The sequence below is a fragment of the Bufo gargarizans genome, chromosome 6 (assembly GCF_014858855.1).
Source record: "Bufo gargarizans isolate SCDJY-AF-19 chromosome 6, ASM1485885v1, whole genome shotgun sequence".
Classification (NCBI taxonomy): Eukaryota; Metazoa; Chordata; class Amphibia; order Anura; family Bufonidae; genus Bufo; species Bufo gargarizans.
Genome location: NC_058085.1, coordinates 276,887,389 through 276,915,009, shown reverse-complemented (window position 1 = coordinate 276,915,009; position 27,621 = coordinate 276,887,389). Strand labels below are relative to the sequence as shown.

The 27,621-nt window shown below is 45.2% G+C and overlaps 1 protein-coding gene across 3 annotated transcripts in view; it reads right to left on the bottom strand.

Annotated features, from left to right (window-relative positions):
• Nucleotides 1–27,296, bottom strand: part of PKIG (cAMP-dependent protein kinase inhibitor gamma) — a 51,615-nt gene extending 24,319 nt beyond the window's left edge. Inside the window, exon 1 of one of the 3 annotated variants that reach the window (XM_044297514.1) lies at nucleotides 27,229–27,296. The gene's annotated coding sequence lies outside the window, so the exon portion shown is untranslated. Of the gene's footprint in view, nucleotides 1–15,338; nucleotides 15,450–18,270; nucleotides 18,470–27,228 lie in introns of those variants that run through there. The other 2 variants (XM_044297513.1, XM_044297515.1) reach the window with 2 other exon arrangements.
• Nucleotides 27,297–27,621: the final 325 nt, after the last annotated feature.

Genomic DNA, 27,621 nt, shown 5'->3' with positions numbered 1-27,621 from the left:
TGCAGTTTATGGCACGGGTACGGCTATATCTGCATCCGCATGAATGGCAGCGCATCCTCCCATTGAAAGCAATGGAAGGTGGACTCTGCTCGCCCGCAGTTGCCTTTTTGGTCTGTGGGTCTACTGACCTGAATTCACAACATCACAGGATCTATGCGGCCGTCTAGGGCACGAGATGCACTCGTAGGAAACTGGCTTCTGTAAGTCACGTAGAGAAGAGAAAATGTAATAAGGACTCATTCACATGACTGTATGGCTATCGTGCACTTGTTGCGGACCGCAAACTGTGGGTCCGCAATACATAGACACTGACTGACCCATTGACTTTAACTGGTCTGCGATCCGCAAAATATGGCAAAAGATGGGGCATGTCTTTTCTTTTGTGGAGCAGCGGCACGGATTGGAAGCACATGGAAACACTATGAAGCCCTTCCATGGGCTTTCGGGTTCATGCCTCCGCACCACAAAAGATAGAACATGCCCTATCTTTTACAGATTGCAGACCCATTCAAGTCAATGGGTCTTCATAGCCAGAGCCCATGCATTGGGAGCTGCTATTTGCAGTCTGCAGCATTGGCACGGCGACCATGCGGTCGCGTTAATGAGCCCTAAGAATGAGAAAACCCATGACTCTTAAAGGGCATGTCCACAATATTATTCATATAGAAATAGCCATCAATGCATCTCCTGGTGCCACATTCAGAATAAAAGACCAGACGAATGCCAGCTTCCCTAACTAAAATTTTACAAATGTTAATGTCATTTTCAAAATCTCTGCTTGCTGAAAGTGAACTTTCACATTCTTCAATACACCCAGGCCTGAAAACCCTACACTGTAAGATAAGATGCCTACACTAGCAGCAGAAATCCCATCCCTGTCAGTTTGCTACAATGTGTCAGCGCAGGTAAAATGTATCACCCTGCAGTTCAGATTCGTTAGCTTACAGAGGATGAATAGGAAATATGGCAACTGTTCGAAACCAGAAACAGGAACCAGCCAAAAATATTAGCCATCCACAGATGAAAAACACAATGGAGAGAATTAGAGCGTATAGGCTTCACATGGTGAAGAACCACGTGTGGAAATGTACATCCGAAGCCTAGCGCATAAGACCATATTTTGGATCAGTGTTCGATCCACATTCTTTTCGTATTGCACATGGACCCATTCTTCTCTAGGAGTTCGTAAAAAAACAGGGGCAGCACACTGATGTCATCCATACCACGGATGAGAATAGTCATGTCTAGTGATGGGAGCGAGAAAAATACGGATTGCACACAGAAGGGATCCATATTTTGTGGACCACAGTATGGACACTGTTGTGTGCATGAGGCCTTAAAGTAATAGAGACAAGGTCATCTCTAAATGTCCTAAGAGCCATGAGGTCTAGCAGAGGACAACCCCAAATGCCCATGTAGCACATCGCCAGAAGCTGGGGATGATCTCTTCTTAAGGGGGCATTCACACGACTAAGTGTTTTGCGGACCGCACATGGCCGGCGCTATATGGAGAATGCCTAGGCGGACAAGAATAGGACATGCTCTATATTTTTTGCGGGGCCGTGGAACGGAGCAATGGTGTGCTGTCTGCATCTTTTGCAGCCCCATTAAAATGATGCGGATCCATTTATACGGTCGCGTGAATGCACCCTATAGTGTAGCCTCACATTGACTAGGCACAGAGAACTACAATACGATCGGTAACATGGTTGAATAAAATAGAAAAATGACCCGAGGAACCGGATTTTTTATATAAATTGTTCTGTTATTGTAGCTGAGAGAAAAGTGGTCTGTAATCAGGGCGGACTGGCCATAGACCCCACAGGGAAATTTCCTGGTGGGCCGATGCCCAGGGGGGCCACTAGAGCCCTTCTTAGGCCGCTGTGTATGTAACAATCTGACGCTTTCTTTGGGGGCATCAGGTACGTATGTACCCAGCTGGGTACCACAGATGCCCTCCAGAATTACCATTATTACCACTGAATACTGTGGCAGGCACAGGAGCCTCATGCTACATGCAACGCTGTTCACCCCGCCTGTGGCCTGCATTTCATATGATATAACCGAGCCCCTCTACTCGTGCTGCTCCCACCTTCTGTAAATTTGTAGGCGCCACATTTTTTTGTCCGACCCTGTCTGTAATGAACGGGAAAGGAATTGTCAGCTGCAGACAGCAGTCCTACAACAAATGATGGAAGGCCTGTAACTACAAGTCATGAGAAAAGGCTGGAAGAAATTGGCTTTATCGTTGCTAAAGATGATGGTTAATACAGATTAAAAAGCAAGTCAACCCTATTAAACAAGGCATACTGCTTGGTAAGGTTGATCCTGCTGATGAAAATGATACCAGTCTTGTGAAAACCGGTTCTGGCGTTCCCGAGAATAAAAGGGTTTTAATCTTAATGCACATGAGGGTTTCTCAGGGGCGTGGCCAGCACTATAGCTAGGCCACGCCCCTCAGGGGTTTTGAAGTTCTCAGCTGCATAAAGAATAAAGGTCTTTTCTCTTGGGAACGCCGTCAGCGATTTACACAAGACGGGTATTATCTTAATCAGAGGGATCAACTCTACCAGACTGTCTGCCTAGTTTCATAAGGTTGATCTTGCTGTCAGGTGCTCTTTAAATTGACAGTCCAGGATTGGGGAAAAGGACTGCTCCTGTGCAAAGCCTAACTACGGACTGTATCTGGTATTGAAGCGTTCAAGTGAGCAGGGCTGAACTGCAACATCAGGCACAGCCCATGGACAAGGGAGGGGTGAACTCACGGGGTAGGTTTGTTCCAGACATCTCATAAACTAAGGGGGATATCTATCAAACTGTTGTAAAGTAGAACTGGCTTAGTTGCCCGTAGCAACCAGATTCCACTTTTCATTATCCAAAGGAACTGTGAAAAATGAAAAGGTGGAATCTGATTGGTTCCTATGGGCAACTAAGCCAGCTCTACTTTACACCGGTTTGATAGATATCCCCCTAAATCTCCATTCCATTGATGTGAAGGGGTTGTTTTTTGCAGCAAGCATGTGGCCATCTGCAAGCCCTAGTCCGATAAACAGAACAGTCGCAGAAATATCTACAACAAATCTGATGTATGTGAATATACCCCTAAAGGATAGTCCCTGAGCTATGACAATTTTCTAACCTGATCCCTTACATAGGCCAACAGAAGGGACATGAAGAGGAATGAACGAGTACTACCAGATCATCGTCCGCTTGTGTGAGCTACATTTACATGCTGCAAGCATTGTGGATGAACAATCATTACTACGATCATTAGTTCCCAAACAGTAACAACGTACACCAAGATTCAGCAATCTGCTCAGTGGCACACAGGGACAATTGTCACGAATGAGCGTTCATATGAACCTAGCCAGATAACCTGCCTGTGTAAACGCGCCATCTCTTCTCAATAAAGGACTATCCTGCAATTATAATGATGTTCTGGCGCTTGATAAATGCTCCCTTTAAGGCTATATGCAGACGACAGTGAAAAAACGTTTTAAGACCAATGGTAGTCGATGGGGTTATTCACTTGGCAGTTTTTTTGACGGTCAGTGAAAAACGATTAAGAAAAAAAAACAAAAAACGAACATGCTCTATCTTGTCCGTTTTTCACTGACAGACTGCCCTCATACAATTGAATGGGTCAATTTTTTATATCCATTTCTCAGAAAGGCATCAGTGAAAAAAAGTCCATTAAAAATGTCTGTTTTTCACCGTCGTGTGCATGTGGCCTAAGAATAGGTGTTTCCTTACATAAATCTGCCACAACAGCCTCAATAACACATTCTCTCTGCAGACAGTGATCACGTTAGACACCCAAAAATGTTTTCTTGAAGACCTGAAGAAGGTTTTAGATGCCACCCAAATCCAAGCTAGAACGCAAAGGAAATGGTCAGACGGGTAACATAAAAAAAAAATCATTCTTATTACTGCCCATTACCGTGCCACATGACTGATATTATGCCATTTACTTGTGTACTCCGTTACACAATGATGCTCAAAAAGCCGCCTCACAACACGGCGGCATGTCAGCCAGAAGCAAAAAAATTTGGGAGTTTTCCGGGCTGAAATAGTAAAACGTGAACAATGGATAAATATAATGGCGTTCAGCTCTGGCCAAAAGCAAAAACAGAACAAGCACCTCTATATAAAGGAATCGTACAGGAACAGAGCGCTATTGTATTATATGCAGTCTGTTATATGATTGGACATACTGTGTCGCATATACCACTTTAATACCTGCAGGTTTGGTACCATGACAAAACTCAGTAATTGATCGAAATGAGTCGGTTCTGAGTGCCCCCGATATATGAAGATTTCAATATACATTAATAAAGACTGAAGATTTTATTCCTGTGCCGGACATCTCTTCACTTGCTGAAATCTTCACGTACCGGAAAGGGTCCGCAGCACAGAGATGGATTCAGTCATGCTGGCGTGAGTTTTGTTTTCTAGGTTTGGGACTGCCATGGGTCCTGCATTCACCCCAATTCATACCATGTTTTTAGTTTTTTTCTGTGTAATCTGTATACTTCAACCTAGCCATAGGACCCCCATTCATCTGACAAAGGCCAAGAGTGTCTCTTTGGCCCCCACCCCTCCAGTGGGCCACCACACAAAAAAAACTGCAGCACTTTATGTGCATGGTGAATGCGTCCGACATATACATCTGTCCCATAGTGTGATGTGAAAATAACCTTATAGTGTCACACGTGATCGCAATGTGACAATACCCAATAATCAGGAGTACTCATTATCTAAATATGGAAATTAAAGAGTTCTAAGAAAACTCTCCCAGCGCCCCCAAATGTGATAAAATAATATGAGAACATATACTCATCACTTAGACACTTGACCACTGCAGCCAGTCACTGCCCTCAGTGGTGTACATCACAAGACCACTGAGGCCAGTAACTGGTTGCAACAGTCAGATGCCGAAAACCAGAGGTGAGGTGGAGGTGGCAAGGAACTAAGTGCTACGTTCTTCTATCATTTGGGGCACTGGACAAACGTTTCAAAAAAGTGTGATTTGGGCAATATGGGTACTATGGGGGATCTATGAGATGTAGCAGTAAATCCAGCAAATTGAAGATGAAGGTATTAAATATGTACACACTGGCATGGTAGTAGTATGATTTGGGACAGACAGGGCACCCCATGTACCGGCTACCTATATATAACCGACGGATAATACATAACCCATCTGTACAGCACTCACCACGTGAGGCTCAGATTTTATTATCTCCTTTTAGTCTCCATCCACCCATTAATAACACGGGATGTAGTTTATATATTGCTTGTGTACAAGCTCATAACCAGGAACATATAAATCTTTTATTAGCATTCCTATGAACATTACTGGATCTAGGGCGAGAAAACCATAAAAGAGGTTTTAATAAACGATTCATAAGAAATGCACAGGAAGACTGCCGCCCTGCCAACGGAGATCCCTCATAAGAGCTGCACAAACGATTTGTGGCAATGCATCCATGCCCTGCATTAAAAACAGGGCTCCAACCTGTGGCTGTAGGATAGCTACTACTCCCAGCATCCCCAGCTGTCATCGTTTCGGACAGGGAGAGCATCCTAATTCAGAAAAATTATGCCCAGGGGTCGTCTTGATGAGACAACCCCTCTAAAAAAAGGTCGGAATACCACCTTACTGCAACGAAAGGCGGCCATTTTCTAGTCCAAAATAGGCTATGAAAACAAGGCAGAAAGCAAAATGGTTCTGAGGCCCATAACAACCAATCAGATTACAGTTCTAACTTTCCAGAGACGGGGATAGAAAACCAGACACCTGGCTAGTTGCTATGGGCAACATCGCCACACTTAGGCCCAGGAAGCCTCTGACCCTTGGCCGACAAAATGGCAGCCTCGAGTAGGACGGATGGAAAAGTAACGCGCAGCCTGTCTGACAGAGCGATACTCCACTATGAATAGATATCTGTGGAAATAACTTTCAGCTGTTCACATCCTGGTTAATGCCGTAAGTGCCTGCGACAATTGTGGTGAAAACATCTGCTGGCAAGCGTCAGGGTAATTTGATAAAATGTGACCTCCCATGATGCTTTGCTACAGCAGCTGTTCATCCTCTGAGCAGCTGGTGTCGGGTTAACCCCCTCACAGCCCAGCGGCCCAATATAAGAACAAGTAAATCAGTAATAATACCGGTTCAATATTGTATGGAAACTGTGAAATGTTCATATGTTGTGTCAAAATGGAGTTTTCTTTTTCGGTGATAGACTTTAGAGCACGTGTCAAACTCGAGGCCTGTGGCCCGCACGAGATCTGGCTGCAGAAGAACCGGCTCTTCACTTTCACTGGAGGACGTGGCTGGTTCTTTCTGCTTGCACCCACACTAAACATGGCGCTCGTGCCACAAACCTTTCATAGCACCTGCCCCTCTTCTAGATACCGGCCCTATAGGTATGCCACGGCGCCAGCACCGACTGTTTTGGCGTCCTACTAATACATAGTACAAGTGCAGCACTTTGCATACATTGGGGGAGATTTATCAAACTGGTGTAAAGTAGAACTGACTTAAGTTGCCCATAGCAACCAATCAGATTCCACCCTTCATCTTTCACAGCTCCTTTGGAAAATGAAAGGTGCAATCTGATTGGTTGCGATGGGCAACTTAGCCAGTCCTACTTTACGCCAGTTTGATAAATCTCCCCCATAGTACCTGAATTACTCCTCCTGGGGGCGTTGTCATCCTGGGCAGGCACAATCTCTACTTTAGGATGTGGTCCGTCCCCACTCCATATTCGCTTTATACGGGCATGCTAGACCAGTGTTTCCCAACCAGTGTGCCTCCAGCTGTTGCAAAACTACAACTCCCAGCATGCCTGGACAGCATTTGACTGTGCAGGCATGCTGGGAGTTGTAGTTTTGCAACAGCTGGAGGCACACTGGTTGGGAAACACTGTGCTAGACGACATTATCCTTCCACACATTCCATTATACTCCTTGTGGTAAGTCCTCTTCATGATGTCTTGCAGACCTTATACTCCTTTTCTCAGCAGGTGTGTGATGGCGTCTCGGGTCATTTAGTAGTTACATTTAGGGTTCGTCAAAACGGCGAACTTTGTCGCGCAACAACTGTCAAGCCCAAGTATCGCAAGGAAGCAGTGCTCCCATAGAAATGAATGGGCTGGCAGAACGACTCGCACATCTGCCAAAACCTTTGAAGGCAACCATAACACTGATGTAGCCCTCGGCAGGGGTGGATTGGCCATAGACCTTACAGGGAAATTTCCGGGTGGGCCGATGCCCAGACCCTCCTCATGGCCGGTCAGTGGAAGTTTTTGGGGATGTATTTTGTGCTGCTGGCAGTATTTTGTGATGGACTGTGGTATTTGGCTCTGCTGGGGTGGTATAATGTGCCACAATATGGTATTGCTGGCCCTGCCTTCCATTAATTCGGACCCGACTACAAAACGGGGCCACTTTTAGTATTTTTTCCAGGGCCACTTTAAGTTCCCAGTCCGCCCCTGGCCCTCGATGAAAAGGAGTTTAACGCCCCTGCTTCAGAGTATTCAGCGGGATCTGCAGACGATGGAGGGGAGGAAGATAAGTGGCTGCAAGACAGAAATGGCGCCGCTACCTCTCGAGAAAACAAAAGACTTTACATAACTGGTAGAAAATCTTAATTCTTTCAACTTCAATAACACTGCCATAAGTGACATGTCAACACTCCCTGCCATCTCCCGAATCCCACCCATCAAACATTGGCAAGCATGACGTAAAAGAACATAAACTGGTACAAAAACTGGAATGCAAGGTTCATAAAAAGTCTCTTAAAAAGGGGTTGAGCCATCTGCACATTATCAATAGGATATGCCATAAATGTCTGATAGGTGCCGGTTCCACTTCTGGGAACCGCTCCTATCTCGAGAACAAGTCATGACATGAGTGAAGAACATATCTCCATCCATTTACTGCTAGGGACCTTCCAAAAATAGCCAGGCCAGCGTTCGCCTGTTCTCAGAAGTCCCATTCCGGTATATGGAGAAAACATTGCACGCATGGCTTGCTCTCCATTCACACTGGAACATGTTCCAGAGGTGACACCACACCTATCGGACATTTATGGAATCAATATGCCATAAAATGTTCAGATAGAAATATCATTTTAACTGGTCATGGAAGTTCATACCCTGAAACGTTGTTGACATCAGAATGATCATCTACACAGATACCCAGCAGACAACTATAAGGGTCCCACGTCCGTAAGTGTTTTGCGTATCCGCAAAACACTGACACTGGCCATGTGCACATGGCAGGCACTATAATATAAAATGCCTATTCTTGTCCGTTACGGGCATGTTCTATTTTTTCATTTTTTTTTTTGCGGAGCCGCGGAACGGAAGTGCGGATGCAGACAGCACACTGTGTGCTGTCTGCATCTTTTCCGGCCCCATGGAAAATGAATGGGTTGGCACCCGTTCCGCATAAATGCAGAATGGATCCGGACCATCCATACGGACGTCTGAATGGAGCCCAACACGGGGTATATTGCTTTGTTACCGTCATAGAAGGGCTATCCTCAGAATAGGTCATCAATATTTGCTCAATGAAGATCCAACTCCTGACATTGCCACCGATCAGCTGTTTAAAGGACATGCAGCGCTCAGCCTATTCATGTATACTAAGCACAGCGCCATACAATGTATAGTGGCTGTGTTTGGTATTGCAGCTCAATCCCATTCACTTGAATTGGAATGTGCTGTACAAAGACCATGTGACGGATGGATGTGACATCAATGGGCTAGAAAGAGCCCGCAGCACTTGCCAGCTGATTGGCAGGGGTGCAGACCCCCAATGATCTGATTATAGACCTATCCTGGGGATCGGTCACCAATATTTAACTCCCAGAAAACCCTGTGGTACAAACATTTTGACATTCTTCTTTGGGGTAGTACAATTCACCTAGGATTAGGATATTACATTTCAGTTCAGTTATGACCAATGTACTGGAAGTCAGCATTAGTCCTGGCACACTGTGCTGGGCATCATTATCTAATGGCATTATTAACATCATGTATGTAATGGGCACAATAACTAGTAATAATTAATAACCGTACACTCATGCAGAATTATTAAAGACGGATATTGTTGTGCTTGCCACTTTATCATTCTCCACACTGCTGGTACATACCAATGGGGCATGACGTCTTGTTGGGCATTACTATACACTACAACCTTCTTCGTCTGCATACTTGGATTACAAACCATCTCAATATATGACCACATTAGCCCTGGCACATTACCCTAAGATGGGCATTAAGAAAGAACAAGTTCTGCTATCTCTATGGAAAAAAAATATAGCATGGCACAACTGGCACATGTCCATTAGCATAAAATGTTAGTCTTTTAATATATACGGTAACTAGGCGTTACGACTGGCAAGTTACCCCTAGACGTGAGCTGCCACTACAGGTGGACTGGCCATAGACCCCACAGGAAATTTTCCTAGTGGGTCAATGTCCCAAAGGGCCACCTGAGCCCTCCTCACTGCTGATGGCTGGGTACGTACTACTGAGGGAACCATAGGGGTCATTATTAGTGGAAGTCCAGGCAGCATGCTGAAGGTAGGGCTGGCTTGGTGTTGTGGCCCACATCTCACCTCGTAAGCCCCCTGCTCGATATTCATATTAGAGACCAGGGGTGTAGCTATAGGGGGTGCAGAGGTAGCAGTCGCTACCGGGCCCAGGAACTTGAGGGGGTCCAAAGACCCTTGTGCCGCATAAGAAGACAACGGTATTATAGAAAGTGCATGCTGGTCTGGAGGGAAGGGGTTAGGTCAAGAATTTGGCATGGGGGTGCAGTTTCGATTTTTGCCTCAGGCAGCACGAAGGCTATATGTTTCCCTGCCCCTGGCCACAAAGCACTGAGGGAAGGAGGGCCAAGCTAAACTCTTGCACCAGGGCCCATGAGCCCCTGTTAGAGACAACTGGATGAGGACAGACTGTGCCAGCTATTGATGGTCACCACAGAAGGACAGCTTTTGAGGAGGTATTTTATGATGCACCATGGTATATGGTTCTGTGGGATGGTATTCTGTGCTGCCCTATGGGACTACGGACCCTGCCAACTTCTATTGGCTCCATCTACCTGTGTTGCCCCACCTTTTAGACCAATTTGGACCAACATTACAACATTGGAGCCACCTTTAGTTTTTTTTCCAGGGCCACCAATTTCGAGTGCAACAATCAGGTTACAACCTACCTACCGCTACAGTACAGATAGCCTGGCATTTTAACTGGCATATTACCTCCCACTGGGTTCAATCCACGGCCTGGAACATTGTCCCAGAGCTACACGCAGGTTGGTTCAACGTGGTTACACTACTTCAGTATATGCCGCTTATGATATAACGCATGTGAGAAAGCGGCCATATTACTTGTATAATTGTCACAGTGAACCAATTACGCATAGAAGGGCACCGCTCATCTCGCCCAGTCACAGGTCCCACTTGTATGAACTTTCTTGTCTTGTGCCACCTGCTGAAATAAAGGGCACCCTCTACTTTTCAGAAGAGGTACTGCAGCAGCGGAGTGCTTTTATGCGATCTCTGTAATTTCTAATGTTCTGATGATTAACCAGGAGGGGCGTTCTCCTATAAAGGTCTATTACTTTCTGCATGACCAGCGTGCACAAAGAGTTAATAAAATGGGGAAGTTGCACAGACTCTCCCGGCATGGTCGTCCGAGTATAGTAATTACATCAAACTGTCCAATGGAAACAATAACACAGGCGATGGCGGCGGCGCAGGCACACACCGCTGATGTAAGCTGGATCATTCTGCTCCGTGACGCCTCCTGTCATCATAATGGGTAAGAGATCAATCGGCGAGTGAGTCTGGGCCGCAGCAGAAAGGTGTGACCATAAAGCTGATGACACATGGCCGGTGGGGTTGACAGGCCACTTCCTCGACATTTTTATGGCAGCGTTCCAAAATCCATATCTGCACAAATGATTTCGGTTCCTCAATTATATTATATTATATTGTATAACTATATTATTATGGCAGGAAAAATTGTAGAGGCTCCGGGATATGACGTATGGCAGTGGAGTCCAAGTATTTCCCTGGCAAAGCTTAGAAACCTTATCTTACCTTAGGTGGCACCTAAAAATGTCTGTACAATCGAAAAGACCAGGGAAAATAAGAAGAGACACAAATAATAGCGTGCCTAGTCTTTGGAGTGTGCTGTGGGTGGTTGGGGATTGGGGATCCCACCCTCAATACTGTAGCATATCGGGCAAGTGTAGCTTCACAAGGTTTTGCTGCAGAAAGCTCCTATGAGTTATACATAGCGGGATCACTGGTGTAGATTTGTTCTATAACTTATGGCAATTTCTGGCGGAAATTATAGGAAATCTGCCAGGCTGCCGGATACCATACAACTCCCACTAAACCACACAAGAGAAGTGGATATAAGACAAAAGTCGCACATTTCAACGCAAATTAGGCTTGCGACTACATTTGTGAATTTTTGCCAGTTTTCTACAATAAAGTTATTCATAAATTCATCCTCTTGACTTAAAGGGGTTGTCCAGGTCCCATAATTTCACCCAAGCAGCCCCCCTGATGTTAACAGTGGAGCATTTCATGCTCCGATGCTCTCCCTTGCCCTGCACTGGATCGCGCAGAGCACGGACTCTTTTATATACAATAACACACTGCCGGGCGAAACGAAATGCAGGCTGTGAAGGTTCCCATCAGGGCCATAGCTTGACAAACTGAAAAGGAGTTTTTCTTTTTGAAGTCTTAGATTTTTTTTTTACAAAATCGGTTTTTATTCAAATTTTCAAGTACAAACAGACGATAACAGTTTACACAAAGTACAATGTGATCATCTGACACATTTTCAAATAATACAAATACATTGACGTATTCGATTTGACCCTGAACCTTCTGGATTTTCTCTGGAGGGAGGAATCAGATCAGATGAACCGAGTCTATTAGTATTGCCAAAAAAACATTTTCTAGGTCGGAACCATGTGAGATTTCCACCAATTTATCAGCCATTCCCTGAAAAAGGGAATGATAACCATATTCTTTAACCATGCTACCACTTCTAACATTATTTTTGTAAATATTCTGGGGGAAATTCCTGGAATTTAGAACTCCGCAATCCTCAAGAATTTTTTAATGCAACGGGAGAATGGAAATATGAAAGTCTTATAAGTCCAAAGATGAAATTAACACTCCTTGCAGAAGATTTTATTGACCATTTTAGAAACTTTCATCCTTTCAGGTTTATTATCGGACTAAATCCACAACTACCTTCTCTAGAGTCTCATGTAATAAGTCCGAACTCAGAATTCGAGTGGTTTTGAACGCTTTGGGAGGTCTTTTCAGGAATTAAATAATGTAAGCCTGTGACTGGGTGTTTATTATGCAGGGGTTTGAAGAATTTTGTTTCCAAAGTTCCACAAACCTCTTCAGCCTCCCTCCCACAGGACTCCTGGCGTCATTTCTTTGAGAGCCCTGCACTATTGGGATTACCGTCAACAAAACCAGTTTTTTTTACCCCTTTGTTATACTGCCAATTATCTGCTTTCCCTTTCTTGTCTTGAAACCTATCCGACTTTAAAGGGATTTTTTTTTTACTTTTTTGGATATTTTCTTTTCTAAAGTTTTCTCTAGATCTTTAATCGAAAAGCAATTCCTCACGAAAGGGAACATTACACAATTTCATCTTAGAAAGAACATCTCCAGGCCAAGATTTTAGCCATAAAGCCCTTCTTACTATATTAGCAAGAGCAGTACCCACACAGAATCTGCAGTAGCATCTGACGAAAAAGTTACTGCCTTAAGAAGAAGGGTAAAATAGTCAGTAAGGATTTCATAGAGAGTATTATTTTTTAACAATTTTTTCACCTGAATTAACCAGTGACCGAGCAACACAAGTGGCTGCAAGATTGGGCTTAAACAAAGCTGATGAGGCTTCCCACCTTCTTAGGCAAGAATCAAATTTTGAATCCATAAAGGTGACATGAGGTCCCACCCCGTGTTGGAAGCGAGCCCCTTAAATCTCATGTATGTCATTTTATGCCATTCACCCACACATATATATTAGCGTGTGTCAAGTCAGAGGTAAAAGGAAGGAAGTTAGCTGAGGATTAAGGAGAGAGGTAGATGTGTGAGGAGCAGGAGAAGCAAAGTCCAATATGGAGCTGCTATCTTAGCCCCTTGGCCCTGGCCAAGCTGAGGGAGTGTGAAAAACCTACCTACAGCTACCTAGCACAGACCAGAGTAAACTGTGGATATAGAGAAAGTCTAGTGGAGATAGAAGCAGCACTATGGACTCCACAGCACCAGTGACCAGAAGCCTAAAAGCACCTGGACACAGCCGGACGACTAGGCGCAAGGTTGTCCATTACCACATACCTCTATGGATATTGTGGACCAGTGTTTCTAAAAGCAACCAGTGCAAACAATGGAGCAGAGGAGTCATGCCTGCCGTTAGGGAGACCGCCCTGTGGGTTGCCAAACACAAGTAAGAGTCATTATTATATATAGTATCTGGCGGCTAGAATGTGGACATAGGGAGGACAGTTAGAAAGGAACTCTCTCAGACCAGTCAAAGGAAAATCTCAATGCTCCTATTGTCAAGCCTGTGTCTAGGATTGCAGCTAAGCCAATCGCGTATGCATCATATGGGTAGTCACCCTTGCCATGTAAATGTACAGCACTAACTACCTCAAGGCAATTGATTAAGTAAAAAGTTCCGTTGTTTACAACCATTGACTCCTCATGCTTTCTACCACCCTCTTTTGCACCCAACGGTGCTGGCGTCAGGAACACCAGGGATCCTGCCTCCATGGCACCTTAAACCATTCCACCAAGGGCACCTCAACCACCATTTGGCAGGAGTCCCTGGACAACAGTGTGTGCCCCGAAGGAACTAGTGCTGTCCTTCCATTCACTGCACACCGGCCCAGTGAGTAAACAACTACTACCTCCATCGGCCCACCAACACTCACATATTGCCCCTACTGCCCGGTCGCTGCATATTGATCCTATGTCCTCGAAAGGTAATTAACTATTTTTAGACAATTTGCTTAGGGATACATCTGCTTTCCATCAGAATCTTTTCATCCTGTTCATCAAATGGTAGTGTGCTCCTCATGGTCCTAGGTAGAAACGTTTTCCCATCAGAGTTCCTCTATTCACGCTTAATTAAAGAATGCAAACTGATAAGTACTGGAAAAACACATTTTCTTCTTTCCTTCCGACCACAAAAAATCTCATCATGAACCGTTTTCTGAGCCTTAACGTCCTTAATGTCCATAGTTGCACGGACCGCTTTTAACAACTCATTAGTGTCTTCAGAAGAAAATAAATATTTTTTATATTCAAAATCATCATCCGATGACTCAGAGTCCATACCAGATCTATTAAAACCAATGTCAGTAACAGATCCAGAAGAAGAGCAGGACGTAGAAGCACCTCTTCTCCCCCTAGGTCTAGATGTGCCATAGCTAATCGAATCTCCTGTCGCACTAGACTTTTTATGTCAACTCTTAGAGAAGGGACTTCCTCTCCAACAATATCATTCGTACAAATGTTGTTAGTATTTTTTCGGGCAATTTAACTGAACAGATGCTGCATTCTAGAGTAAACAGACTAAATCTGCATTTAGACCACCTAATGTTCGGGCCATTTATCTGGATCAAGTGTCCCTGCGAATGCTCGTTCCCGATATTCGGCTTGTGTAAAGGCACCACATATCACCTTATGAATGGGCAAAACGGTCATTCATTGGGTGAAAAGATGTCCTCAATCATTATTTCGGGGTAGCCCAGGAACAAGGAGTTTGTATAGGGACGAGCAGTAGCAGCAGACATTACTCGTCCTCATACCGCGGAGGTGATCGCTGCATGTAAAATGCTTCCTTTCCGACAATCGGCTGCTCCTCCTACAGAGCGCTGCGGGTAATACACTGACCTCTACGGCAACAAGCTCTAAACATTCCTCTGCTTCCGAAACAATGGCAATAGGAACACGGAAAGAAGCGACCCAATTTAAATAGTATTGCATGCACCACACATCAGAGGGCGACTTCCGTCTGGCAAGCGCGCCAGATTTTCCAGCCAATCGCCGCAGACAGACTACGTCAGGAACAGGTACAGCACAGGACCGCCTCGTCCCAAAGGCTTGCAGTCGCCACCCACTGGACAGCGCATAGACAGTAACAGACTGACTGCTCTCCGTGAATGTCCAGTCGCCGCCATGCCAGTTATAGCTCCCTCACCCGCACTGGCATTGGAAGGTTGCGGGGCACGGATGCACTGTAGCAGCAGACTCTAAAACTCAGACTCACTTGCCCAAGATAGGCCTGGATGACAGAACTTGCTGCATTGCGCCGACGTTCCTCTCCCCATCTGGAAGGCACATGAAGACACTGGAGAGAAGAGAAAGGAGGGCCCTTTTAAGCTTCCTGTTCCTGCCCAGAGGAGGATAATCTCGTGGTCAGGTGCCGTCATGGAGGGTGAAGATGAAAAGTTAATATATAAACCTATTTTACTGTGACCGTTATAAACCTGAACCGTATAATAATTAACAGCCAAAAATAAAATTGAAACATACGTAATAAAAAAAATACATATTGACAAAGCAAATGAGCCCAGCAAGCAAAAAATAACCCAGCAAACACTCCAAACGGCGACAGCTTGAAATTATTATATGTGTACAAAAAAAATTAATCCCAACCATATGCCAACTAGAAACATTCATGTTGACTGCATGGCCGGTGCCCCATTATATGCTATGCCTGTAATCAAACCACAGATCAGATGTGAGGAAGGCATATACCAGTAAAGCCTGTCATCTACTGGTCACAACTGGGCAACTGACCTGTCATTCGTAAGGTTTGCTAATGGCACCTAAGCTGAATTTACAGTATATGTTCTGTTAGCAAGTGAAGTGAAGTCACATATAGTTACACGCTACTGGTAGGAAGTCAGATGTCACTGGGGCATCTTTAGATGGCCAAACCTCAGCTGTATACGGTCGTGCAGGTGGTTTAGTAGCCTCAAACCTAATGACAGGTTCCAACTAAATTGGTTCTTAGCGGTTATACTTAGCGGTTATATAGCAGAGGCGTAGCTATGGAGGTTGTATTGCCTCTATTTATCTGGGCAACACATGGCTCCATTTCTCTGGACCAGGCATCCTCAAACTGCGTTCCTCCAGCTGTTGTAAAACTGCCCGAACAGCCTACAGCTATCAGCCTACAGCAGGGCATTGTGGGAGTTGTAGTTTTGCAACAGCTGGAGGGCCGCAGTTTGAGGATGCCTGCTCTGGACAATGTATAGCTCGATGTGGGCAACGTATGGCCCTATCTGGGCAATTAATGGTATGGCTCTATTCATCTGAGCAACATATAGCACTATTTATCTGGGCAATGTATGGCACTATTTATCTGAGCAACCTATGGCTCTATCTGGGCAATGTATGGCACTATTTATCTGAGCAACCTATGGCTCTATCTGGGAAAGTTTATTTGGGTAGTATATTGCATTATTTCTGGGTAAGAGTATATGTAGCTGAATAGGAACAGATACTCTATGATAAAGTTGTACAGGAGCTTCTGGAGCTACTGTTTGGGCTCTTAGATGTGTCTGGCATTATACTGTATTAAAAGAACTAAACACATGTAATGCTACGGCTTAGCACATGTATGGTTGACAAACCTTAGGAGCCCCTTTAGGTGTATACATTCTTATCAGAAAAGTCAAAAGTTAATGCCAACAACCATCCCACTGGTGGGTCCTTACAACATCTCCCAGTACTCCATGTACAGCCATCCAATGTTATACCATTGCCTTTGTACATGCAATCCACCCCAACCAATTCCACCACAATGCAAGTCAAAGTTCTTCAAGATCTTCATCTCTTCTTCCAGCAGAAGGTTCACACCTATGTACAACAAAAACTGGCAGAGCACTTTTCCAAAAGTTCTATATACATGCCTCAACCACGGAGGGGCTCTAGGCCATTTTCTATTTATTTTTAAGTTCCATCTAATCTATGCTTTTGGTAGAACTCCATGGAAATGTCAGGGGCCACGTAACCCATGTGCCTAGGATCCAACCATTTTTTTTATTTATTTGGGTCGATGAAACGTGCTAGGAGAGAGGAATCTTAGGGTCTAGCTATATAGCACATGTTCAGCTATCAGAAGTCACCTCCATTAGTAAAAATAAGACTCTGTCGCTGAGGAGGACCACAACTGTAACAGAGAGAAGCTTGGATCATCTTCTATCCATGTTATACCATTGCTGCTCGAGGTCCACATCTAAATTTGCATGTATGTTAAACATGACCTTATATTAACACCAGCCGAGCCAACCCCATGCACTGGTATAACACTGAAGAGAAGCCCCCGGCTGCAGAAATGTCACAGAGGGGAATTCAATGCAGACTGGAAATGTGACATTTACTCCAAGGAGACTCAACAGGCACTGCAACAGCGTAATATTTCCCAACATGCAAATGTAGCAGAGCTGAATATGTCATGTAACTTTTGGGTTGCATCAAGACAGGTTCCTAAAGGCATGCGGTAGGCCCTAGGTAATGACAGACTGCACATTACGGTATGGCCAAAGGTTGTGTCAACAGACAAACTCAGCTCTGTTACATCTGAATAATGCATGGCGGTTGCCTCACTAACATATGTAACATCAATAATAAATGATGGTTTTCTAGCTACTTTTGCTGGCCCCACGGCACAGGAGAGGTGCAACATGTGGCTCTATGGCGGCCGTGGAACTGGAGATGCCAGCGGAAACCGAGCTGCAGGTTGCCTATAAAAGTGTTAAACCACAAGGTGTTAGGATGCTTGAGCTACCAGTGAAGTGAAGCATCGGATCCCTGGCCATGGTGGAACTACAAGTCGCAGCAGCACCTTCCAAACAGCTAGAGAGCTACAAGTTACAAAGCCTTCAGGAAAGAGTTAAACCCAAAACCCATAGCAAATGCAAAAAAGTCAAGAGACCGCCAGACACCATCAAGCGTAGGACTACAAGACCCAGCAAGCCCTCCAGCAACAACTGGAAGGTGACAGAGCGCTCAAGACTCTGCGAATCACTGCACAAGGAATCCATTACTTCTGCAATTAACCATTTAGTTACCAGCTGCACAGAAAATGCACAAATGATCGCAAAGCCTAAGTATTTAAAGGGGTCACACAAGTGCCCATGCCACCTGGACGGGGCACCCCTGGGTTTTCTACACTATGGCGTGGTACTTACAGAGAGCTGGATCTCCCCCCCAGGCAGAGTGAACTTGGATGGATCAGTAGGGAAGAGCCCAGGGTGCCAGCGTCCAGGCAGTCAGCCTCATACTGCTGGATACTGGGGCTGCAGTGGGTGGTTCCCGTGTCTGCTGTAATCCAATACTAGACTCAGTGATGTCACCCAACCACACAAAAGATCCCTCCTGCGTGTACAAACAGCCCTGTATTGTCACCGCGCTTCATCCCTGCATTTCCAGGAACCTCGCCATTGTGCCTTTTATAACTGGGATTTGGGGATTAAATGGATCCCGTGCGGGTTGTATAGTCACCGCCTTGGGTTCTGATGTGCTGACTACCGCACATGGTGGACAGACCTCTACCACCGTACAGTCACACGTCATCCACTATGGAGGTCAGGAATGTCCCTTGTATGAGACGTTCCTTTTGGGGACACTAAGCGAGTCCACAGGTCGCACCCCATCTACTCCACGGCTTTTATGGCAACAGCATATCCTGCAGCGCAGTACAGTCAGTCAAGGGTCTCACTTTCTATACACATTAGGAGCAATTCAATCAGAAACCAGGGTAGGAGGGGGGAGGTAGTGGGTCCGACCATGTTGTGTTGCCAGCTTTGTGCCAGTCTGTCATGTGGCTAGTGTGGTATCCTGATCAATACGGCGAGGATACAGTGATCCAAATGTCTCTGCTGAACGCACGCCGACCTATTCATTTCTATTGGTCCGCAAATCAGGAGATGCGGAATGGTGCGGAACGGAAGCACAGAACGGAACACTATGGAGTGCTTCCATGGGGTTTCATCCCATACTTCCCTTCCTATCTTTTTGTGGAACGGCCGGATAGCGGACCCATTAAAATGAATGGGCCCGCGATCCGCTCCGGCTGCCCCACGGATGGTGTTCGTGCATTGCAGGCCGCAGTGTGCAGGAGGCTAAAGAGGCATTGTTTCTTATAAGGCCTCATGCACACGGCCGTTGGGCGGCTGTGGCCATATTGCGGCCCACAAGCGGCAGGTCGGCAATCAAGTTGAATGGGTCCGGCCCGCTGCACGGATGTTGCCCGTGCACTGGGGACCGCAATTGTGGTCCCCAACGCACGGAACGGCCGCGTGCATGAGGCCTAACTCTGCATTGCGTCATTCCTCAGTTATTCCTCCTAGAAACAAATGCATACATTGCGACCTGGAGGTTACCATTTCCATCGCCAAAGTGGTGTGACCGTACAGAGGCACTGGACGGCATCAGAGCGTGTAGGGGCACACCACAAACATGTACCACCCAGTTGTCAATTTGATCATACAATTGCAGGAGGCATAACAGAGGAACAGCACAAAGCAGAGTTTTGAGGAAAGATAGAACAGGATTATTATGTGACGAAGAATAAAAGTATTTGCTACAATAGACATGTCCGGAGAGGCGACGGGTTCTCTTTAATGGTCGATTTTCTGGGTATTACTAAATACCAAGGGTATAAACCCACGGTGTGGCTGACTGTACCCCAACCTGGGGCATGTGTAACCACTGGCTGCTGAGGGTGGGCAGCACCGTGGGGTCATATCCTTAGACTCTCTGATATATCTAGAAGCGACAGAGCCCAGTTTGTCATACCTAGCAGAGTGGAGTCTGCCAACATAGCAGAGCTGAGAATGTCATCCGACACAAGATATTGTGATGCAATGATTTTTGCAATGATGCAAATTCTCCTCTGCTTGGATCTTTTCCAGTTTTTTGGCAAATAAAAAAAGAACTCAAGACAAAATCTGTCGGGGTGAATGCACCCTACAACCAGTGTGGTCACACAGATGACATACCCGTGCGCAGCCATCATCGCTGGAGCCCCATTTTAGGGCAAACAATTAGCATTTTCCTTCGGTTGCGTTTCCCCAGTCTGGTTGGTTCCTGCGAGTTAGTGGAAGAGTCCCTGGGGCCAGAATTAAAAATCTCCACTTGTTATTTGAAATGCCAGCGGCGCGGATTCACATGGCGATGAACTTTACACAATTACACATCCCCACCGAGACGGCTGGATGAGATGACAATGCCCTATTGAGGCAGGAAGGATATTCATTTCATGCCCCTTTAAATAAGTTGCGCTAACCTCTATCCTGTGCATGGGATGCAGTAAGATGAGTCAGTGTTCATCCACCTGCTTCCCACACCCGGGACTAAGAGGAAGCAAGTGCGTGGCATATGACAGCTGGGAGATTTCCCCGGGGGAGGCACAAACGACTTCTCAGTGAGGAAATATATCAAGTTCTGCAGAGCAAAGGGTTAAACATAGAACAGCGCTCCGCACGGAGAGTTTGAGAACACGTTAAAATATTTAAATGGTTTGTCCAGGGTTAGAAAAGTGACTGCTTCCTTGTGAAAACGTCACCGCCCTTAGGCTACATGCACACGGTCATATGTGTTCTGCGGGCCGCAAATGAAAACGGATGACATCCTTATGCCATCAGTTGTTTTTTTTTTTGCGGATCCACTGTAACGATGCTTAAAACGGACAAGAATAGGACATGTTCTATTTTTTGGGCGGGGCTACGGAACGGACATACGGATGCAGACAGCACACGGTGTGCTGTCCGCATTTTTTGCGGACCCATTGAAATGAATGGGACCGCATCCTGTCCGCAAAAAAAAAAAAAAAAACTGAACGGACACGGAAATAAAATACAGACGTGTGCATGAGGCCTTATCCACGGGTTGCGTGTGGCATTGCAGCAGCATCCTATTCACAACTCAGGGGCTAGTTTTGGAAGAAAGCCGCCATGTTTTTCAGCAAGACCCGTTATTCTGGCTTTACTCAACATACAGGGGGTCATTTGCTAATATCCGTACACAGTATTTGGTGTAAAAAAAAAGCAACAATATTTTGTCACATGAGCGTTTTTGCACTGTCCTTGACACTTGGGGGAGCAAGGACATCAGCCCTGAAAAATTTACTAACTTTTACCGGAAAGAGTCATAAAAGAGGAGTGAAAACTACTCCAGTCAGGTGCTGGTGTAGTTTTCACTCCCAGCGCATGGACTGCTGGATGTGCGCCAAATTTATGATGAGGCCTGCACCTGGTCATAAGCTGCTAGGCAAATCCTCCGGCAGTGCAGAGGAGAAACAGACTGGCGTAAAAAGAAAACGGTCTTTGTAAATAGCCCCCTCTGTGTGAGCGTAACCCAATTATACTAGTATAGCTGAGGTCTTTTCTGGTTATTCTGTTAAGGGCTCATGCACACAAACGTATTTTCTTTCCGTGTTTATTCAGTTTTTTTGTGGACCGTATGTGGAACCATTCACTTTAATGGTTCCGCAAAAAAACTGAAGTTACTCCGTGTGCATTCTGTTTTTGTATGTCCGTATTTCCGTTCCGCAAAAAAACAGAACATGTCCTATTATTGTCCACATTACGGACAAGGATAGGACTGTTCTATCAGGGGCCAGCTGTTCTGTCCCGCAAAATACGGAATGCACACGGACGTCATCTGTATTTTTTGAGGATCCATTTTTTGCGGACCGTAAAATACATACGGTCGTGTGCATGAGCCCTAAGTCAGAGGACAAAAAAAATCATCCATGTTAATCCCCACTTGCGTGCAGTTTGTGTTCGTTCCGTCAGGTTTCCGTTATTTTTGATTGATGGGGGAACATCTGTGGAAACACGACAAAGCAGTTTTCCTTTTTTTTAACACTGAAATCAATGAATGACGGATAGAAACGGAAAATGTTCCATTTGCATCCACCAAATTATGTTTATGGCTTCCGTTCAACGCATACTCTATGGCTCTTCCATCAAACGGATGCCTCTGACAGATGATATAGAGCGCCATCCGTCACCTTTCACTGTAAAAAACAACAACACATTATGGGGGTCATTTATCAAGGGAATTGCAACTATTTAGTCGTAAAAATAGTTACAAGTCCCCTTTTTGACTGGCCATGCGACAATAATAAGCCGCACGGCTGGAGTTGAAACGTTTTTAACAGTCGGCGGGGGAAAAGCAGGGGGGTGTCGGGGGCCGTAGACTTTTCTGTTACGCACATCCCGCACTATTGTCCGAAATATGTGCAAGAATAGGACATGTTCCATCTTCTTTGTGGAGCTGACATACAGATACAAATTAAAAGGTCCACATCCAATCCTCAAAAAATGCGGATCGCATGCGGACAATACAGTCTTATCCATGAGGCCTCAAGCACGCAACCCTATTTTGTATCTATGTCCAATATGCATTTTTATTTTTTTCATTTCTATGAGTCTGCAAAAAAGAAATAAAAAAAATAACATATCCGTGTGTCAGTTCTGCGAATTCTAGAACAAGTCCTATTGTAGGCAAGAATAGTAATTTCTAGTAATAGGAGTGAGGAAAAAAGCAGACTGCACCCAGAAGGTGTCCGCATTTTGCGGTTCCGTGGTTTGTGGATGCAATAGGGACACAGTTGTGTGCACGCGGCCTAATAGACATAAACTTGGAAGGATATGACTGGTTATTAACAGGTCCATATGTCTACCTGATGGAAAATTGCCATGAACATTTTTATGGGATACAATTTTTTCCCCTGCAGATGAACCTTCAGATCATCTTGAAGACACTTGGCAGACGTCAGGTGTAGGATCCCTTTCTTCCCAGGGATACTGTGCAGGTCAGCAGAGCTTCCTTCACGCGCAGAACCTCTATTTATATCTGTTAGTATGCACTCAGAGTCATTTTTCAGTCTGTCACTTGTATTTACAGTGCCTTGTTCTGGACTGGATCTTCACAGGCCACATTCATTACAGCACTAGGCTCCATCATAATAAGGCTGACCAACGTAAGGGATCACCAAAAAACATGAGGAACTTGTAAGAACTGAAGGAGTGAGGGTTTTTGACTACAGAAAATGCTACTGTGAGGGAAGACGTGCAGAATGGAGCTTAGCTATGAGGAGCACAAGGCTTTACAGCCCCCATTACAAATTAGTGTTTATAAACCAAATATGAATGGAGGATGTGCCTACATCTGGATTGTGTGTCCATTACAAATATCCACGATCTACATCTATTCCAACCTTCCATATGTTGTGAATATGGTGGCATACATTCCAGGTAGTCAATCCATCTAGAAATTTGTTGCTGGAGCCTACTTTTGTCGGTTTGTTTCCTATTGGTATCTATGAATTAGAACCAGAATACTAACATCTTAACCGAACCGGTATAGGACACATCCGGTGAGAGGCATTAGGATCGTCTTGGTGCACACCATGCATCCATCTACCTTTTCCTGGCATAAGAGTCAAATTCTCATCCTTTAACAGTATGACAAAAGTCGCCTTTGATTTTTTTTTTCAGTCATCCATAGTATATATCTAGAAGTGTTAAATCAAAATCATCAAAAAAATCTTGAAGACATCTGACCAAACCTGCAAGCAGCTTGGAAGGATGGGATGCACCCGATGATTCTACACTAGTTTAGTTGACTTACCACTATTAGGGTACAGCCACACATTCACATTTTGTGATGCAGTTTTGGAAGCCAAAACCAGGAGTGAATAAAAAAATGAAGTCATAGCTGTCCTTTAAATTTTCTCTCCTTTTATGATCCACTCCTGATTTTGGCTTACAAAACTGCCCTTGTAGCCGTACCCTTAGGCTCTGTTGACATTTGCGTTGAGGCGCTGTCTTGAATGTCATGAATCTTAAATACAACTTGTGTTTGCTAAACCAAAGCGCAGAATTTAAGGGATTTCCTGATTCACCATTTTACCACTATACAGGGATCTAGACTTCGATGCAGGGAGTCCCCAGGTTGTAGTCCCTGGACTAGTCTCGTACTGGTGACAGTAATGCTGTAGACAAAATGGTATGGTCAGAAACTAAACACAAGTTCGTCACCAGGAAGGCAGACAGGGAGCATCAGGCCAAGGGATAATACAGAAGCATTGTTAAGGTCTAGGAGAAGGGCACTCAGAAATGGAAGGCAAGGTATCCAAAGGACTAGACAGATGCATAGGTCAGGAAAGAGGCAGAGGTCAGAATCGGATTAGCACCACAACAACCAGGCAGACTAATGCAGGAGGGTTAGGCAGAGACAAGTTCAGGAACATGGCCAAGGTCTGGAGACTAAGTATAATTATGGCAATGGACGGGAGCTGCTCACTGACGTCACTAGAATGTGCCAGTCACATAGGCATGACGCTGCAGCCATGAGAAACCAAAGAGCTGCTATCAAGGACCGGTGGGGAGGAAGAGTCGGGTTGGACAGACACCCAACATGGCTACTGATGGGAACAGTCCACCAGAAACCAGCTCTGTAGCAGTGAGATCCCTCAGTACGCAATTCCAAGAGAGTTCACAGGGCTACACTTGCTGTCAAACTATCGGCCACAATGTATGAACTTAGATGGACCTTGTGAGACGATAGATTTGTTTTTTCTGTGCATACAGCAGCCATGTTTGCACCTTTCTCCTACCAAGTTTATGGGCCAAGTTCCTCTGGCAGTACCGAGGATCATTTCTGCTATTCCCATTAAAAGCTTTGCTGTAATGAGAGCCTATGCTAATACAGAGAGGACCATTGATCCCTCTATCTCTTAGGCCAGGGAAGCAGAAAAATGGTTTGATAATTGTATTGACTTTCTCTAGGCCAAGCTATTGAACGTGTTGCTGAGAAGCAGAAAGTCCCACGATTTATGTGCATTAGGTGGTATTACTTTCCATTCAGAATTTGCAATATTGCAAAGCAAAAATTACTTTGATAGATATTCCGGCCTGACGGGGGGTTGTACAGGACTAGAAAACGTTGACTCATTCTTCTGGAGAAATGTGACACCTGTTTAATGGGTTGTGTCAGGCATTCCAGCTCAGTCTTTAGTGAAGTAAATGGAATGAACATGCAATACTTTACACAATCTGTGGACGGGTGAGGCGCTGTTTTTGGAAGAAGATAGGCATGCTTTTTTAATGCTCTGTAAGCGATATATTGTCCATTACCTCCATTCTTACTAACGTGAGTCCTCAAAGACTCTTTAATAGGGCTTTCACCATGGATAGCTTCTTTAGCAGTTCCAGCCCCCTTCCACAAGTCGTATCAATGGGGTTCAGATATGGCTTGAAGGTTCCTCACTCAGGGAAGCTATTCCCTGCTGAACAGAACAGACATGGGGAGAACAAGGTGGTCCCATGAAAACAGTGGCCTTGTAGGGTTAAGATGTCCACACTGACTCCAGACTATTTCTTTGGGCAGGGAAATAAGGTTGCAGGTGATGACTTCAGCTCTGAGGCACATGGGAAAGCTCTCCAGTGTGGTGCTCACCAAAAACGGAATATCCCAAATGTAGTGAGAACGGCCACGAGAACCGGCCTTACAGATTGAGACTACAGATCTCCAGCCGATGTGTCAACAGCATAAACTGTAGGGGAACCTTCTGGGTCTGCATTTCCTTTCCCGAAAAAAATAGGACATGCCCTATTCTATTAGTGCCAGCTATGTGCGGTCCGCAAAATGCGGAACACACATTGTTGGTGTCAGTTTTTAGCGGATCCGTGAAACACACACGGATGTGTGAATGGACCCTTAGACTGTTCCTGCTATTCGTCAGAGCAGCGCATTGAATATACAGTAGGCAGGCTAGTATAGCTTAGTGATAAAGTACTTGAAAGATTGGACTGTAATGGACTGTAGTATTCAGGCTAACTTGCCGTGTTGGCACTTTGCAATAAATAAGTGGGGTTTGGGTTACAGTTTGGGCACTCAGTCTGTAAAAGGTTCACCATCACTGATCTATAGGTTCTCCAAGTTGTAAGCTCTACCACATCCAGCTGACTGATCCGGCTGTTGGCCGCACAATAAAACATTGCATGCAAAGGATTTGTCCAGCCGAAACCCGGCATTTATGCTGGAAAGCGGCCAGATCACCTCCAGATCTCATTACAGTCAATGGGAATCAGGAGGTAAACTAGAGCAATGTTCTCTGCCAGAACAGCCTGCCGGATCTGCTTTACCGAGATGTGAACGAGGCCCTAGGCTTCCTCCACAAATAAAGCACATGGTTTTTACTTTCGTTTGTGCCTTTTATTATTGTATACCATAAACAGGAGTTTACTTTTTTTTTTTTTAACTCCTATGGATAAGCCTAAGGCCTCATGCACACAGCCCTTGTGCGGCCGTTCCGTGCATTGGGGACCGCAATTTGCAGTGCGGAGGCACAGACAGAAACACCGTTCCACACCGCAGCTCTGGATTGCGGACCCATTTAAGTGAATGGGTCCGCATCCGTGATGCGGGGAGCACGCGGCCGGTGCCCGCATATTGCAGACCCGCTGTTTGCAGGCTGCAATACAGTCACGGCTGGGCAACAGCCGTGTGTATGAGGCCTAAGGGAAACTTTCCAGCAAAAACGCCATACCTAGAGAATAGTGCATTTTATGAAAAACTGCTAAAAACAACACAACAAAACAATTAACATCTGGCTGCGCTGCATAAAAAACACTGTGAAAAAAAGTAAAAAAATAAAATAAAACACCACTAAGATTGTGTGAAACCTCCCTTAATGGTACTTGACAACAGTTATACACCACTGGTTTCTTACATAGTAGGTCTTTTGTGTTAAACTGGTATTGACCAGTCTCTACTGAAACTACTGGTCGGAACCTCCAATAGCCTTAGAGGATACACGGTGACGTGTGGTGTGACAGCAAGTCTCAGAATGCATGCAAGCTGCTGTCACACGACTTGGCTGTAAAAACACAGCCAAACCCCAGAAAAGCATCAGGCAGCTCACAAGCGACCCGCATCGGGGTCTACGAGGAAAAGCCGCGTGCAATTTGTGACCTGCAACCCAAAAAACTGTTGCGCTGCAGTATGTCACGTGTCTTGTCACATCCTCATTCTCTGGTGCAATGAGACATTGTGATCCTCATGACACATGGCGGCTTACAGGCATTTACTTGTGAATGTGGACGCTGTTAGATATTGGAAGGATTACATACCAGCGGGGACTGCACAGCTTCAATGGATTTACCGAAATCTTCCTGCTCCTCATCCAGCAAATCGGTGACTGCAAATGCAAAGGGAGCACCCCATTAATATTATGATAGGAACCTATGTAAAGAGAATGATTTAGAGTACGGGTAAAGGTCATCGTCTGAACAAAACACATTAAAGGGGTTGTCCGGAGCCAAAACCCCAATGGTTGAAGTCGGTGTCCAGTAAAAAAAAAAAAAAAAAAAAAATTCACGTCTTCAGTCCCACCATTCCCATGCCACTGCCACTGCTTCATTCCCGGCCTCTTCTATCCCCCTTCAAACCAGAAATGGCTCCATCCTGTAACCACTGTGGCCAATTGCTGGTCTCAGTGGTCACATGTGTCAGAACGACACGTC